The 18407-nt window shown below is 40.5% G+C and overlaps 1 long non-coding RNA gene across 2 annotated transcripts in view; it reads left to right on the top strand.

Annotated features, from left to right (window-relative positions):
• LOC120751025 (uncharacterized) overlaps positions 1-18407 on the top strand; it is a 35357-nt gene that overhangs the window by 5055 nt on the left and 11895 nt on the right. The window contains exon 5 of one of the 2 annotated variants that reach the window (XR_005700244.2): positions 17211-17321. The exons of the other annotated variant lie outside the window; for it this stretch is intronic. This is a non-coding gene — a long non-coding RNA (uncharacterized LOC120751025). The remainder of the gene's footprint in view (positions 1-17210; positions 17322-18407) is intronic. 2 annotated transcript variants of the gene reach the window in all.

Below are 18407 nucleotides of genomic sequence, written 5' to 3'. Positions count from 1 at the left end.
TGCAAGACAGTATTGCATATGCCGTGAATATGACATGTCAGACTTGCTTTGCATGCAGGATTTATCTGTCTGGGACTGTCCTAGATATCACCTTGCAAAATCAGTCTATGCATCCTGTGATGCATCAGGCATTTTCAGATATATTCAGAAGTTAGGTGCAGCCAGAATTTGGAAAGACGGTATGCCACCATGTCAGTGCTTCAGTGGGTTGTAATGGACAGAATAACAGCGTACTTTTTTTTTTTTCCTCCACATCTTGATAGGTGTAAATGTTCACTCTAACACTTCTGAAATCCCCTTCTGACCACTGTGTGCAGCAGGAGCTGGCAGATACTCCACAGAAAAGCCAATCACTGATTTTATTCCATGGAGGTTTCCAAGCTTGTTGTTTCTTCTGGACTGTGTTCCGTAATATCAGCATGTCGATTTCATGTCCAGATCTCAGATGAGTTATCAGTGTTTTTATGTGAGATTAGATTTGTCCTGCTATTGTTGCAGTTATTTTACTTTTCCTACTTGAGGGCTGCTCCCCTGCCTTTTATTTTGTGCTGGCTCTCAAGGCAATTGTTATTTCAGTCTTGTTAGTTGTGTCTGCCAACTCCCACATAGCTCCTAGAGCCTAACCCTGAATGGGGTGATACACCACCTTCTATTGCTGATCCTTGGAGTTAGGACCTGTCTCTCCCAGAATGACATGTACACTTTGCCTTTCTCTAGGCAACTGCAGCGAGCTCTCACACCTGGAACTAAACATTCAAGACCAGGCATGTAGACTGTAGTATCTCATATCCACTCTGGAATGGGCAGAGGGGAAATTATTACGTAATCAGCAGAAGATTACATCTTAACATTAAGCTTGTGAATAGCTCCTTGGAGCCCTGGGATTACTTACTAATTTTTTCCCCTTCCTATAAACCAAGAATATATGGTTTACCAAGTCCATGTTTAAAAAAGCAAGTGAACCAGACCCTCCTTACTTTGGGCAAAAGATTAAAGGCCAGTGTCACAAGAATGTCATTGCACTATTTAAGTGCCCCTTATTTTAAGGGAAATCATTAGTTTTTCTTGTAACTGTACCTTTACTTAAAATACAACTTCCTGTACAAGCTCCTCCTTCCTTGTTGGTGCGTAGTATTTACATTGGAAATAAAGAGCCACAAAATTAGGGCAAAGATTCCTTTGTGTGGCTCCATACACTTATGTAGTAAAAAGTTTTCACCATTTCATCTAATATTTTCTGTACATCATCTCTGTCACGTACTCTCAGACTTAAGACCTCAGGAAGTTTCAAATACCTACTCTGATAAAGAACCCAAGACACCACCAGTAGTTCAGCACAAAAATACTTTTTCTGCATGCTTGAGAAAGGGTCTTGTTCCAGAACTAGACTGGCCTGAGATGCAGGAGTAGGCAAGAGCATTGCATGGGACTGAAGACTGATCACTCAGGCTTTCAGGAGGATGCTCATGCAAGACACAGGTTCTGTCTGAGGCTAACACGAGGCAGAAAGATGTTAAATCCATGTGATCCAGTAATCTTTAAACATTACATTCTGATTTTCAGAAGAGTTCCTTCAGATCCTTTTCAAAGGCTCTTAGTGTCAGAGAGTTTAGGGTTTTTGTCTTTGACTAATGTATTTGGGTCTTTTGTACTAAACCAACCTGATTTCTCCGATTGAAAGTATAACATTCACCAAATTTTCTGTAATACTTGGGGGGTTTTGAAGAGGGTACAATCTGTGTAGAATGTAGGGAGAAATTGTTTTTTACTGAGATACCTTATTTGAATCTTTGCCTCATAAATGATATAATTATTTCAAATACATGCAGACTAAACCTTTATGCTTTCATGGCTGCTCTCTTAATGAAGAGTACCAAGAGGGTTTCTGAAGCATAGTGTGGTAGGTAGGATTTACTGACATGCATTTGCCTGCATTACTCATCACCAGTTGGACATTAATAGGCAGGACACCCTAGATATTGTCATTCCTATTTTTATCCAGCAGGACAAGTTAATACAATAGACACAATTACATCTGTAGAATTTCTGAGGTAGTTCCTCATTTTCTATAAATACCAACACCGTCTTTGTCAGTAACTCCAATTTAATAGCATTTCTTCAGGGTGCCACATCTGCGAGAGGAGTGTGTCTTGCTGGATACTTTCAGTGCTGGATACTGGGGAAGCATGGTGGGAAGTAGTTCTAGCTGGAGGGAGGAAGGGGGAGTTTTGTAAAATTAGCACCAAAGGCTTGGTCTTTTAAATATTTCAGTGCGTGCATAGACATACTTCTGTGGGCAGTACTGTTTACTGCATTTTCACAGTTGGAACCTGGTTTTATGAATTATAAGAAATTTGTCACCTCGGAGTAACTAATTATATTGCACACCATGGCCTCTCGAAACCTCACAATGCATCCTGAAATGAGCTCAAGCTTTCTCTCCTAAAAGACAAAACTCCTCTCCCTGAAGTGAAAAGAATACCCATGTGTTGTTAAGAGTCCCCTGCCAAAGATGTGCAGTGCCAAAGACACAGCTGAACAGAACTAATTTCATTTTGCCAGGAGCATTGACACAAATGCAAAGTAGGTAGCTTGATGAATCTGCTTTGCTGTTATTATTGTAGCAACAGTGTTAGCAGGAAAACCTTGATAGAACTTTCTTTTTGAAAAATGTAATTCATGGCATTCATCTAACCTGACTTTGTACATCTGTAAGTTAAGCAGTTGGCCCAAGCTATTTTTCTAGGCTTCCTCTGGAGAGGTGGAGGCAGCCACAAAGGGTGATTCATCCCAGATCCTTATCAAAGATGGGATGTGTCAATCTCTGGCTCTTGCAGTGACCCTACAGGGGCCTAGCCCAGCGACATTAGAGTACATCGCTAACTCATAGGTGAGTAGAGTTAAAAGAGGTGAATTCTGACCTACGTTCTACCACTCTGATGGTAAATTTGAAATTTCAAACTGTTATATGAGAGATGCCAGTGCGCCACTGACAGCCACAGTGAGCTGTGGCAGTGGAGCAGGCCAGCCTGTGGCTCGTGGATTGCAGAGCTGTACCATCACATCCCTTCTTGGTGATCTGTCATCATCTCTCCTCAAGGTCATAATGGCTCCTGAGACTCAACTGTGGGAGGAAACCAGCCAGACAGGAATGTTCAGGCCAGTATTTACAGGTCACCTGGAGAAACAGAAGGTCTCCAAGGTCTTTAGCAGGAAGGATCCGAGGGTGGCCTTTGGGGATCTCTGAGGGTCTAGACCTACCACATCTTATCTTGAAGCTGCTCCCAGAGCTCTCCATCCTCTTGATTCTTCGGGGTATGTGTGTTGTGACTCTTGGGCCCAACTAGACCCTATGTGCAGTTCATTAGATGGTAAGGGGTAGTCACTGATGCTTAATTAGTTTTGTTACTTTAAAAATATGCACACTATTAAAATTGTTATGGAAATACTATCAAAGGAACAAAAAGCAAGGTGGAAGCTTAAAAAGCTTTCCTGATTAAATGCAGTAAGCATTCTGTGTATACAGAACTGTCAGCAGTTTCTCTTTATTCCCACCATCTCTTATCCTTTGTAAAAAGCAAAGAAATATGAGTATCCCATCTTGAAAATAAAACCTTTTCAACAAAACTCTAAAATAAGCACTTTTGTTCACTGACCCCATTTATGTTTCATATTAATTTTTATGTTTTATAAGGTCAATTACCCCATAACACATACTTGCATGCCTTCTTCAACAATATTTGGATAGCATTACTTCAACACTGAGAAGAGACTTAGGATCATCTACCTTTGTTAAAAAAGTTTGACCATGCAGATATCCTAAAATGTCTGGTATAAACACATTATGACTTCCATGAAATCTTGTGAGTTATTTGATGCCAAGACATCCTTAAACAGTCTTCTACACAGTACTAATATATTACTCTACATCTTACTTTTATAACGTATAAATATTTGTGTTTTATCAATATTGTTAACAAAATATCAATAATGAAATACATTGCAAATATTGCGTGAAAAATATGACTATGCTACTTCACATATATTCTAAAGTTTGCCATAGGAATAGCAATTTTAGCTACACCTTTTCAACACTTTCAATTTTTTTTTATCATTTTACCTATATAACATGACTGCCTAATTTAAATTGTAAATAGTTTAATATATGGAACAAACCCTATGAATATTCAGTCTGGATTTTTTCATTTTGAAGGCAGTAAATGGAGGCAGATGCACATTGTCAACAACTGCTTCCATGACTTGGCTTTTGAAACAAGTCTTGATGAATAATATTGCATAGTTATTGCACTATCAAGCCTTTTCAAAACATAATTAAAATACTAATATTTTTAATGAAACCTTCTAGAATGCTGAATTTTACATTGAAGCTTTGTATTCCTTAGGGAATAACACTAGCAGTGTTTCAAAAGGGAGCATTTTCAGGGGCAAAGCAATATAAAGCCTCTGAGATGGGGAATTTTTGCTACTTGCATAAACATAACCAAAAATAGATAGAATAGTAGAAGTCATGTCTTCTGTGGTGTTCAACCTGTGCTGTTTTATGCTTTTTGTTTCTTTATCAGTGGATATCAGACTGATATAAGTCTTCTTATTCCATTCCTAAAGATGTTTTCATTAAGTGGTTTCAATTTCACCTATCATTTTTATTTGTCATTACATTGGATTTCTCTTTGTCCAGATCAGGCTTAAAATTTTTCTTTCAGTTTTTTCCAAGGTTTTCATAGGGAGGAAAGAGGATTGTATTGTTCTGAGTGACACTGGCATGCAAGTAAATAACACTGAAACTTGGAAGAGTGTTAATTAAAAATTATTATAACCTGACTGACCTGACTTGGCATCATGGTATCTCGCCAAACTGGCTCTTTATTCTTACGCGTGTCTGATTTGTGTTTGTGGTGTGAAGCTAATGAGCTCATGGAATTGTTTGGCCTAAACCTGCTCTCTTTACACTGCAGAAGTTTTATGTGAGGAAAAACAAGGAATATCAGAATGAGGTTCAGTGGGTATGACTCATGGTGATTAACCCGAGTAATATTTGGTATACACTGCTATTTTAATAAATTCAGGTAGATGACATGTTGGGCCTGTTGTTTGTTTACCTAAATGAGATTTACATTGTTTTAAGACTGACTTACACCTGTGTGTAAGCTCTACTGGCTTCAGTGCACGTTTTTTGTGATTCTTACCTCTGTGGGGCCACATAGGTTCCGCTGAAACAAATTAGAATGTGTTTAGTGATATAATTAATCAACAACAATGTAACACTCAATTTGCTGTGGCTTCTGATCACATTGCCATCATTTTAGCTCTGCAGAAGAAGAGCAATTTGGGTGGTTGTGAACAAGAAGGACTGGAATCTCACTTAGAGAGGTGTCTCAGGTAAAAGAGAAGCAGATCTTATCTTTTACATCCATATGTGCTACATGTACTTCAAAAGGCTGTTTCCTGAAGTCTTTGAAGTGAGATGGGTCTAACGATTGTCCTGTTCCTCATTCCCACTCCTAGAGGGACACTGGGCTGTAGGCTGGGGCTATGGAAGATGCAGGTCTCCCACCTCAGCCTGCCTTCCTAGCTGGCTGCTGTGCTCATTATCCGGGGTGGAGCACGCCAGTGACACAGCTCTACAGCATCTTGTTTTGGAGTTACTCGGTAGGAGTGCTGCGCTGAGCTGTGCAGCCATATCCTACATTTAACTATAGGGTTACATGATTAATAAGTCAGGTAGTTCAACCAAAGTTATTCAGAATATGTAGCACAGGTGATGCAATTACCAACACATGCTGTGGGACCCCACTCTGTGGCCAGTTCTCTATTTAGTATTGTCAGTGTGGTTTGACATGTGACCAGCACATTCTCAATATGATTTATCACACTGTCGGCTTTTTTGCATCTCCTTTTTTTTCATAGTTTTTTGTAATATTTCAAGAAGAATTCCTGGGGTTTATTTTCTCTGTTTCCTGAGGTATGCAGTAGTAGCCACAATCTGACATTACTTTACATTACATTATTTACAGTACATAAATGCAATATCTTTAACATCCATGCACCAGTAATCTCAGCAGGCCCAGGCAAAGTGAGCCCTACTTTTGTAAATATTACTTTGTTTGAATTTATGTCTGTCCATGCCCCTTAAAGCTTACAGTTTAGAAAGGGGAGATAAAATGGACAGAGCAGGTCGAATAGGAGGGATTCCCCTGTAGGTTCAACCTTAACGTTGGCATCAGCCTTTCAAACTATTGGAAGTTATTGCTGAGAATTGATGGGAATGGGAAAGGAAAGACAAACTGTGGCACAGTAATGTGAAGGGAAAGGGCAGGAAGAATGAATTTGACTCAGAGAAGCTTTTGGTGACTGGCTTCATAGAAATAATACAATATCAAGAGGAGAAAAACTCCATGGTCAAATCACATGAGGAGTCAGTCCAAAATTTCCAAATAGGTCGCTGATGTTTGCTGGCAGCTTTTAACTTCAGCTGGAAGAAAAGAGCCTCTTTTCTCCACAAACCAGAATTAATCTGTAACGCTTTTCTCCTCCAACTCAAGTGACTTGTGTTAAGAGAGCAGCTTTCAGACAAGGACCTTGGACCAAGTCCTGTTTGGGTACAGTGGAAGATTTCCAGCTGTATTTTAAAGCACCATTCACCTCTTGTGTCTGAACTGTTAATTTGCAGTGGGGTCACTCCCAACTTCCACTACTGCTACGACATTAATGGTCTAAATAACTGCACCTGCTATGTTAATGAAAGTATGCAGAAAAGCTCAAGTAATTTAGAAAATTATGTATTGTGTTGGGGTGCCAAGAAGGACAGAATGATACAAGTGGCAAGAAGTTGGTCAAAAGAAATGGGGATTTCAGATCACTTTGCTGTATTATTGCCACAGTGTTAGCAGTGCTGCTAATGCTTTCAGTATTGTACTGTCTATTCAGCTTTGTAGATGAATGTGTTGCAGAGTGGGAGGGCTTTTTGACTAAGAGAGGGAATTGGAATAATGTTTATTTTTTAAGAAGTCCTTTTTATTATTTTGCTGGCAGGTTTTTAAGATTGTGAGATTTGTTTAAGACCAATCCCTAGCCCAAAAAAAAAAAAAAAAAAAGTCATTCAGCATCTTTGGATCAAAAAAAAAAAAAAATCACAGGAAAACAGACCTGTAATGCACTTTAAACAATCCATTCCTTGCTCCAGTCTGCAAACATGTATACCAATATGTTTCCTGATAAATGTTTGTCTAACCTGTTTTTGAAATCCTTTGCAGCCTCCTCAAGCAATCTATTCAAGTCCTTATTATGCCTACTGTTAAAAGAAGCCATTTCTAGTGTCTAATCTAAAACTCCCACCTGCAGTTCACACCCATTACTTCTTATCGTGCCATGCTGGGCATGAAGAACAACTTAATTCTCTTCCTCTCTGCATCCATCTTTTATGTATTAGATAATGCTTGCATTCTCCTGCATGTGCCTTTTTCTGTGCAGCTGGACTTGGATGAATATAGATTAAAGAAAAAAAAAGAAAAAAAAAAATCGCATTTCTGGCTGAGACAGTCATTTTAGGTGCTCAGGCGGCAAGTGGCTGAAAGGGAGGAGTTAGAAAATGCTGGGCAGGGCAGGGTGATTTGCTTAAGGCTATCTGAGGCCCTAAACATAGTGCACAAGAGAGAGGCTGGTGCCTGCTATATGTTACACATCTCTCATGACAGTGCCTGTTTGGCATTTCTGTCTCACCTGCCCATGTCTCAGCCTGCGTCTCTCACCATCACCTGAACTGTGGCCAGGAACCATGGGTGCTTCTGTGGAGCCTGATTTTCAGGCATTAGGTTAGTTCTCTGCTTCCATTTTTAATTGTCTCAATTTTTGAATTCAGAGATGGGTAAGAAAAAGTAGGGAATGAGAAATGTGGCAGCTGGTAACTGACCCACGCTCTTTAATTCAGCCCTCGAAAGTCATACTCCAAGATACAGGAGGTATTCATGAAGCACCTTCTTCCTTCTTTTTTCACATCTTACAGGTCCTAGCAAAGATCCCCAAAACTCTGTTGTCCAGAATTATCCCAAACATGAATCCCTGACTGGTCTTAGCATCTGCTCCAGACCAGTATCCCTTAGCATGGGAATGACAGAGGCTCCCCAAGTATCCCGCAGACATTTCTAGGCACTTAGGAGCACCAATCCTTTGGCTGTCCACTCTGTCTTCTCCCAAATGTCCCAGCCATGCCAACCTTTCCTCGTGGATCATTTGGATCACATATATGGTGATACAGTCTCTATAATTGCAAGTTTACTTGGTGCTTGGTTTACTTGGTGCTGCCTATGCTTTGGATGCACGGAGCAGCTCTCCAGTTCTCCAGGTGTAAGGCATGCATGTGGGTGGGTGAAATCCTCATCTCCTGGGGATTTTGTGGGGTGAACAGTGCTTTGTTCCTTTGGGACTGACAACTGAATGAAGACATGGAGCAGTTTGCCTGATTTAAAGCTGTTGTTTGCAAACCTGAACAGTCACTGGCATCACATTTTCTTCTCTGTGATGAAGACCATAAACTTACTTTTAAATTAAAAATCTCATGTTATTCTGTTAGTTGTGTGATTCTGAGAGCTGGGATCTGAAGCATAAGGCTATAGTACTATTTATAATGCCAAAATATTTAGTGTGAATGGGATTCTTATGAAGTGGAGAAGAAATACTTGTTTCTCTTGCCACTTAATTTTTGAAAGAGAAAGCCTATGGAAAATTTTCCTCAAGTCCATGAAGTCTAGAATTGCCTCATTCCGCTTCAGTAGCGAACTTCACAAATGTTCAGTATGACAAAATCTTACCTGTACGCTAAATTTGAAAGATAAATCTCCATTTTGCTACATTTTCTAAGAGAACACAATTTGCATTTACTCTGGTTTTGTGTGGGTTTTGGGGTTTTTTTGTTTGGTTTGGTTGTGGGGTTTTTGGGGGTTTTTTTGTTTGTTTGGTTGGTTGGTTTGGTTTGGTTTTTTTGGTTTTTTTTTTTTTTAATTGAGGAACCCATTTTCTCATCTTGGAATGGGAATTAATGTTACAGGTATTGGAATTAGTATTAGCTCTGATGATATGAACCCCAATTGAAATGAACCTGGAAAGTCCCCCAAGCATTTTCTGTTGATAACTATGACACCCAGTGGTTATTTAAAGAAGTATAAAAACATAGTACAGCAGGATTTCAGTGACGCTAAAGGCTGCACAAAATACTGAGGTTTATACAATAAATGTGTGCTTTTAGAGTAGCACTCTTTGCTTTGATAATTCATACAGATACTAAATCTAAGATATTTTAGGAGTTGTGAGGCTTTATCCCATTAGGTTTATGTTTTGCCATATTTAAAATGCACACACGCACATATGTGTGTGTATATATATACATATATTTATGTATTTACTTCTACAAAGCTTTTTAATACATTGTGAGGCTGAGGTTATAACTCTGCTGAAACCCTCACAAAAAGTAGCTCTGAAGTATGAAATTGCTTTACATTCTTGTTGGCAAGAAGCTGCCTCAGGAGAAGTCTGAGAGATAAAGGAACCTTGTTTCCTCTCCTTTGTTTGCCACTGAGTCATTGTGTGGCTTAGAACAAATTGCTTGTGTGCACGGCTGATAAGTGCTTCAGTCAGACTGTTCATAAAGGTGCACGGTGTAATTAGTATTAATCTAGGTGGCGTTCACCTCCAACCGTTTATGCCAGAGTCAAGAATGATTAAGTTATATGCTGTGTATAATGCCTCATGTTTATATTCCAAAGCATAATACTACTTTATGAACTGTGTTTTATTACAGAGCACTGAAATACAGATTTACTCACATATACCTGGTAAATGAGAAATTAAACCCTATTGTTTTGGGGTCACTGACTGTAGTGGTTTTAATTTAATAAAACTGGGCAGAAACACCAATTAATGTAGGGGTTTTAGTATTAATTTTTTTTTTTTTTTTTTTTGGGGGGAGGGAGAGATTAGGAGAAAAATAAACAAAGCAGGCTTAAGCTTAAAAATGAACAAAAATAGTTTTATTAACATACATTAAAAGAATGAGGAGGAAAGAAAAAAATGAGAAAAAAAGAAAACAAACTAAAACAGAATGATACTTTAAAACACGCTTCTTTCCTCTTACAAACTATTAACTTTCTTATTGAACAACATAGAAAGACACAACTTAGTCTTTTCAGTCAGTTTCACTATTTAGACATAACCATTCATTATTTTAGGAGAAGAGTCCTTCTAAGATCTTCTATGAAGACGTTTGCCACAAGACAAAATAGTCTAGTGCTCTCAATGTTACACATTCTGCTGCTGCCCGGAGTTTTCGCAGACTGTGATGTTCTATCAGCAAAGCTTCTCTGTATCCGGGGTACTGTTTACGAATCCTTCTAGTCTAAAATCATCTTTGTCTCAAAGGCTGAGACCTCTTTTTTAACCCAAGAGCGGGGGCTTCAAAGTTCCTAAATAAATCTCAATTACATCAGTCCTTAATTTTGATTAGAATAGCATTCTACCCAAATAATACTAAGATGCTGCAAAGAACAGTTCATTTCTTCATAATTTACCTTAGAAAAGTCCGGCTAAAAATGTCCGCTTCTTCAATCCTATTCCGATATTATTAGTTCTTTCACTTCTCATCTAACTGACTTCATTCGGTGTCTGTTCTATGTACCCTTATGTTTTCTCTCTTCTTTCTCTCAAGGAAGAATTGTGCTTTAAAAGTTCCATGTTGTTAGAAAAAGGGTGAAATCTGTACAGGCTTGCAAAAAGCACGCAAGGCTGCAGGAGCTGAAGAAAATGCAAAGCTGTGCTGATGGAGGAAGCTGGTAGATGTCCTTTTTTCCACCCCTCGGTCCCATCTAGGGCAGCCCGGCTCAAAGTTGTTACGGAGCTGCAGGCTTGCTTTCTCCGCTGCCAGCGGTGATTAATCTGGGCCATGGCTTGGCCCCTTCTGCCGTGGTCCGAGCACGTGGCCAGCACTGCCGCGCTGCAGCCGCCTCTCTCCTCTGCCGGCAGCGGGGGAAAGGGGCTCGGCCAGCCCAGGCCCTCCCTGTGCGGGCAGCGGCCCTCGGAGGCCCGGCCTGGCCCGGCTGCTCAGAGAGGCAGCGAGGTCTGACCCGGGCCCGGCCCGACCACGATGTCACCTCACGGCTGATCTCTGAAGAGAGAGAGAGAGACTGATCTCCCACTGTTAGTTTTTAAATGTCCCCGCTGAAGTCGCATCAGCATTTCCCATTGGTCAATTTAGCTGCCAATATCCTGGCTAGCTTTTTGATAGGTCCCTGTTCTCCTCCCCAAACCACTCTATGGTTAGGGCAGGGAAAAAATATCTCACGTTTTCTTATAACTAGAAAACAAAATTGTGCCAACCCATGATACTGACCATTAAATATTTACTCTTGGTGGCATGTTTAAAATAAAGGAATGCCATCAAAATTCAGAATGTATAATTGCAGTGGACGAAGCAGTAGGTGCCCATTATAAAGATATTACTATATCTATTGTTTGGGAATGTCTCAGGGAACTGCTGAAGCTTTTTCTTACAGGTAAGAAGAGTTACACAGCAAAAGGAGCAATGTCAGAAGGCATCCGCTTATAAACCTGGAGATTAGACAGAGCTGCAAAGTCAGTTGCTGCCTAAGGCCCTGCCTTGGCTGCATTAGCTGTGGTTACAGTGTGTGCCTCAGCAGTGCTCTTCAGCTCCCTGAGTGTGTGAGTTCTGGATGTGTCTTCATCCAGAAGTGGGGTGACATCTGTACTCCCACCCTTTATTCATCTCTACCCTATCCAGTTTTCATGCAGGGAAACTGCAGGCAGAAAGGGAGAAATGAGACATTCTGGCAAGTCCAGCCATAGCAGGGTGAGGAGAGAACCAAGACACACACACACAGAAACACAAGCTGAATGGCTGTGCTACAGCATCACATTGTAAGAACAGAATATTATCTGTTTCACGTTATTTTTTTTTATTTTTATGATCATCAGTGTTTCATGTTTAATAGGATCACGTGAACTATCAAATTGTCATAAGATCCTTAAATGCGAAATTCAGGATAAAAATACCTTAAAACAACTGCACATGTTGGAGCTAAACTTGTTCATCATGAAAAAAATAAGGTTTGGATGTCCTCGTTTCACACCTGCTGTGCCAGTCTTTAAAAAGACACAAAAGGATGGAAACAGAAAAGTGAAAACAAAGTAAATGCACTGTTTACTCTCTTGCTAACTCTGTCACCCTTTGTTGTTAACTGCAGGATGAAGAGTGCTTTTGTCTTCCAGCTTCTGATAAGGACAAATGTATGTCATAAAATATTGTTCTAACATAAGAATATATACTTATGCTTACTGATATACTAACATATGTATACACTCGTCTCAGTCCTGGTTTAGTCTCCAGAAGGAGATGGTGAACAGATCTTTTGCTCTTTAGCCCTGAAATGTGGATATGCAGAAATCTGGTTTTGCTTGGTGTTCCTCCACTGTTTATTCTCTACTCAAATGACTTGAATTCTGGCTCTGGGTCATTGATGCTACTCTTAGTTTGTTTTTTTGAATTATACATAACTCGTTTCAGTGAGCTTCCACTAGTTTGGCTGGTTAATTGTGTTGGGTTTTAGCCTTAAAAAGTTTGAGTTTATTCATCAAAGACTGGACAAATCGTGTTAGAAATCAATTTGTCTTCTGCTTTGTTTATAGCATATTTTGCTAGCCAGCGTAAACAAAGCCTAGGGCATTTTGCCATCCTGTTCTAGACAGGATGTCCAACAAGTGGAGTAAGTGCAAAGCCTTTTGTTTACGCTGCAAACTGAGTTTGGGGGTTTTTGCTTCTCTATTCTGGATTCTTTATCCTAAAAGTGATTTCTTATCCTACGAGGAGAAAATTGCAATTCTCAGTGTGCAAATCTGCATTTTAGGTAAAAGATATGCAGTAGGTGGAAGAAATGTGTCCCAATACTTGGATTACAGGGAAAAAAGTATGCTGAGAGAAGAAAGAAGTCTGCCATGTATGTTGATATTAACTTAGTTTCTGCATTGGGAAGAGCATACTTGAAAGACACGAGTAGTGATGTGCTTTATCCCTTCCCACACACTGGGGCTTGGCATGCCCTGGAAGCGAGTGTCCCAGTAATTGTTATTAATTGCTGTGATGCAGCACTCCAGTGGCTCATGAAGCGTCTCTGGTGTCTCACTGAAATGGAATGTTTCAGATACAGACATGAATATCATAAAAGACACTTTTCCCAATAAAGCTACACCCCTGCTGATTAGCCAGTGCCCTGAGGTCTTGTGATAATAAGATCTGACTTTAAACCTCCCCACTCATCCCTCTGCACACCTCCCTTCTGTGTCAAAGCAGCTCTTCCAGCACTCAAGTTCATTCCATTAGTTAAAATTTGTCTCTTTGCTCTCAAGAACATCGAGGTCTGGCTCTTTGCGACTGGTGGCTGCTAGACATGCACATTAATTTATTAATTTCAGGGAGAAAAACAAGAAAAGGGGGAAAGAAGAGAGCTTAGGCATGGAAAAATAGCAAGAAAAGTGGCTGCAGGAGCCATCCCACAGCCTGGTGGTGGCAGGGTGAGCCAGAGTGCTCTGTCGGGAGATCAAAACAAGTGGATCCACCCTCATAATCTTCTTCTTGCACAACCCCTGACATGGCTCTGTGTGGCTGTGTTTCACGCTGAAAAAAGGTGAATAGAGGACAGACCACTAATTTGAACAACATTTAGAGGAGATAGAAGTGAATTTTTAGACAGTCCCTGCAGCCAGTTCACTGAGTAAACTGACAAGTATAAAGGATGTAGTAAGCAAGTGGATTTTGTATCAGGGTGCAACTAATTTAATAGTTACCAGACCAAACTCCTGCCTTCTGGTGTTTTGAATTCTGAGGTATGAAAATAAAATGTGTGAAGTACAAAGTAGGGTTTCTAGATGGTGGGAGTAAGCAAGATTTTATTAAGGATGATTGTTTAAATACTGGTACAGCAGATGTAATTCAGATCATCCCATCTCACTAAGTCACAGGAGTTCAATAGTTGAAAATGGCCATTTTAAACTTGTGTGTGTAAATAAGTGTCAGAGAAACGGAATAAATTATTTTCTCTTGAAGTTGAAAAACCTTCTCAGACACTACAAATGACAGAAATTTCATCTTATTCACCAGTAAGCCTTTCCAGAGCAGTCAATGACTCACAAATTCAATGTCAGTCCTAAAAGCCTTCCAACTCGAGGAGAGTATGAAATGATGAAGCATCCTCTGCTGCACTTCTGCTTGAAGTACAGCATAATGCTGTTTTAGCACCGATGATTTCAGGAATACAGGCACCAGTCTCAAGTCACTGAGCACCCCAGTTGTGGCAAGACAGGACTGTCCCTTTTCTGTGGAGTTTTTTGTTTGGGTTGGTTTGTTTTGGGCTTTTTTTTTTCCATCTCCAAGCACAAATAGCCAAAGGAGGAAGTAACTGACTGATTGATTACTTATGACCACTGAATGAAGGCCCCTTTAAAGAAATGTCTCTGAGCTTAAGCACACAAACTCATCACTTGATAACCTGTTGATTTGCTGTAGGAAATCACTTAAATAGATGTTCTTCCTGGAAAAGACCTATCTGCTGCTTTGCAGCAGCTCAGATGGAACACTGTGCTTTGCGTCATCATCACTTACATTGTGTAGTATTCCTGTAGGAGTGCGAAGAACGGGCAAGAGATCAACAGAGACATTTTAAAAAGTTAGTGATATAATATCTTGACCATTAATTACAGCAGGATTTCACCCCAGCTGTGCTGGAAATATGTTCTGTTAGTTTGGACAAGCCATTGCATCCATTGGCACCTCACGGCCTTATTTGATTTATGACAGAAGTTTCATGATTAGCTAAGCCAATCTGAGACTGTACTGATGCCAAAGGGACATTCCTCCCTCTCTTACATCAGACTAGGCATCCACGTGACCATACAATAAACTGATCCATCTGAAAACCAGCCCTGAGCCAGGGTGGGGGGAAGAGGAAGAGATTACTTTTTTGTCAGAAAGTTAAGCAAGAAGCTAGAAGGTTGCTGGTGCTTATGGAATGGGTGGACTGGCAACAAGCCTGCTAGGGGGATGGAGAGGTGAGACAACCATCTCTGAGGCAGTGGAATTTAGCAGGTGAGTCTCATTTGAAGTCTCTTCATGCAGTGTGGTCCAAGAAGGTTTGCTCTGGAGAAGGAAGCAGGTTGTACTGAGTGCATTGGAGGGGTTGTACTTCAGGTTAGCTGTGGGCTTGTCCCATGCAGGAGCCTGCTGTGCTGGCTGTGCTCCTGGAGCATGTCTTCCACTTAAGCTGATAACACAAACTTGTGTAGATGCACCCAGTGTGTACCTGGGGACACCACTGGTACTCATATTTTTTGAGACTTCGAGATGCTCCCATCATATGAAAGTATTTAGAGTGTTTAAACTCTCCTCTTTGGGTGTTAGAGGCAGGAATATAGCAGAGCCAGTGTTGAGCAAGAAAAGAGAGGCCGCAGGGAATTCATGTGGTTTTATCCCCACAAGAAACTGAGTCTTTTCTGTGGTGTTGGTTTGAAGCAATGGAGGTGTGCCAAGGCTGAAGCTCAGCTCTCTGTGTGGTTCCTGCTGGCCATGGTGCACTCAATGTTTTTCCTTTTTGTGATCATTCCAAACATAGAGCTCTGCTCTTCTCAGCTCCTGGGTGCTTCCAAAGCAGCCTGTGAACTCACACTCTAGTTCAAATGTGCCTTTTTGAACAGCATCCTTAATTTGCCTTTTGGGGAGGTTTTGTGCAGTTCAGTGTGTTTAATCACTGACTCATATTTTTCATGGGTCACTCTGGTAGTAAAAGACAGCAGGGGGCACCAAATCTGCATAATTCTGTTAAAATTGCAACATCTAGGTCCATGCTCATAGAATTTAAGTTATAGTGCATGCTTTCAGTTTAACATTTGTAATTTCATTCTAGCACCGATATTTTCTAAGATACTTCCTTGCTTCTCAAGAGTTGCAATGGTGGAAGTTGGGGTTGAATTTCCACAAAAGTATACATTTGGGCCAGTAGCAGACTTTTCTCCTGCCAGTTGTCATCCCATTTCCTTCCCTACTTAGTGCTGTAGGCTCCACAGTTCATGCCCAGGAGAATACTCTCTCTAATACATGATTCAGGAAGCTGTTTGTATTTGCAGAATTGGATTAACTGAAGGCTTTGCTTTTCCACTCCAAAGTATCCTGATATTGCCATTGTGAAAAGATTTTGTGCTGAAATCAGTGTTGGACTATCTAAAGGACTTATCAATGGCCATGCAAATGTTTTCAAGCCTAGAATAAGCAATGTAGCTGTCTCTGTTCTTTTGGAGAAGCTGGAACTCAACTGTTTTACAGGTTTTTAAGAAAAAACCCTCTGCAAAATAGAAGTGAAACACAAAATACATTCTCTCGTGGTTCTTTGAGTATCTGTTTAAAAGTAATCTGTGAGCATGGATCTGATTCAAAAGCCTTCCTAAACTGAGTGGTTCACACTCATGAAGCATCTGTGGGTACACTCAAAGAAGTAAACCCTATTATTTGTGTATATAACACATAAGTATTATTTGTATTTCGGAAGTTCTTCAGGGTTGGATCCTCATTTGATAACATAAAAAGAAAAGAAACATTGCAGTGTTACAGTGTGTTAATTTGGTTTATATTGTGGTCCATTTTTATATTGGAGTTTGTAATATTTTCTATTGTATCCTCTTGGAAACTGTATCACGTGGTTTGTCCCTGCTCAGCCGCATCCATCCCCCACACTGGAATGTAACCCAACTCTGTTCCACTCCCACCTTATTCCTGATTGGGCGGTGGCTTGTCCCTGCCTCTGGGCCCGTCCCCCCTGGGAAAAAGCCCCTGGACCACTGAGGGCTCGGTCTCTCTGGCCCTGGCAGGGACGGGAACAGAGCTAAGTAGTGAGCTCAGGCCGACGGGGTCAGGACCCCAGAATAAAGCTGTGATATCCCCCCGGACAGAGAGCAGGCTCTGTGCGTTTTGCCATCGACGGTTGTCTGGGTCTCTCTAAAGAACCACCACAGCTGCAGTTTGACGGACACTGAGAAATCTGTTGTGAGCAACTAGTACTGTATTTCTGTAACACACTCAAGCCTTGCTGAGATGGTCATCACGTGATTTTTTTTTTTTTTTTTTCCCTGCCCTGCATGCCCAGTCTTGGATTTCTATTCTCCTGAATTTAAAGTCCTTTGAAAAATCAGACCATAAAGAGAGAGAACATGCAACTAAGAGAGTCATGCAACTAAGAGGGGACCCTGGGTCTAAGGTATGACTGCTCATCCTGTAGCTTCTGGTACGTCATTTTAGTGTCGGATTCATAAAATAATTTGGTTATTTGAAATGTCAGTTCAGCTGGGTAGGTGCATGCCTTAATAAGTAGCATTTCCAGGCTTACTTATCTACTTTAAATGTAATCACTCATTGGATAAAATAGGCAAACAACAGACCTGCTGAGCTTTCCAGAACAGCAAGTTCTTACAGGCAATTGCTATTGTTTCAGTCAGCAGGAGAAGAACATCTTGTCAAATGATCAAGACCCAGGTGAGAGCAATTAATGTGCATATTAACGGCTTGGTAAGTGTCTAACAGCACCTGTCCTGCTCTGTGCTGAACTGATGGCACACGCTCCACTGATCTGTGCATGTACAGTCCGCACATTTATTGGAATTCAGTGATTAGGACAGATCTGAAATGTTGAAAACAGGAGGTAGGAGTATGGTTTCCTCCATGGTGATACCACTGGATTACTCTTCATGATTGGTTTGCTGAGCATTTTCTCTTTGGGTTCTCAAATCTTGTATTTTTGATTGTGTCGTTTCACAGATTTGTTGACCTTACAGCATTATTGTGAAGAGAAATATATTAAATATTGGGAAGAGTATTAATACTGCCATAATGGGGATTGCATAAATATCTTGTGTAGGTAGACTCTACCACTGATTTTTTAAGAGAAAGTTTACACCCCTGAACATTTGGCTTCTCACAATAGCAGGTTAAAATAATGATTTCAAACCCATAATTTATAGTTACCTGTCAAAAACTGTGTAAGACTCTAAATAATAGATTTGGATGGTTCCTTAATCATCTGTAGAGTTGCTGTGTTTTTCCTGTCTCCATAGCTCTTAAACCTTGTCAGCTGGAACATCCCTGGAAGCGTCCAAGGTCATGCTGGATGGCCCTTAGAACAATCTGATGAAGGAGAAGATATTCCTGCCCCTGGCAGGGGGGGGTTGGGCTAGATATCTTTGAAAGACCCTTCCAACCTAAACCTTTCTATTATTCTATAACTTAAATGTGTTAGGTAAGGTAATGAGTCTCTGGTTTGTAATTTATAACCAAAATCTAGCTAAAC

The sequence above is a fragment of the Hirundo rustica genome, chromosome 3 (assembly GCF_015227805.2).
Source record: "Hirundo rustica isolate bHirRus1 chromosome 3, bHirRus1.pri.v3, whole genome shotgun sequence".
Taxonomy (NCBI): domain Eukaryota; kingdom Metazoa; phylum Chordata; class Aves; order Passeriformes; family Hirundinidae; genus Hirundo; species Hirundo rustica.
Note: the sequence above shows the minus strand (reverse complement) of the source record. Positions and strands in the feature narration are given on the sequence as shown.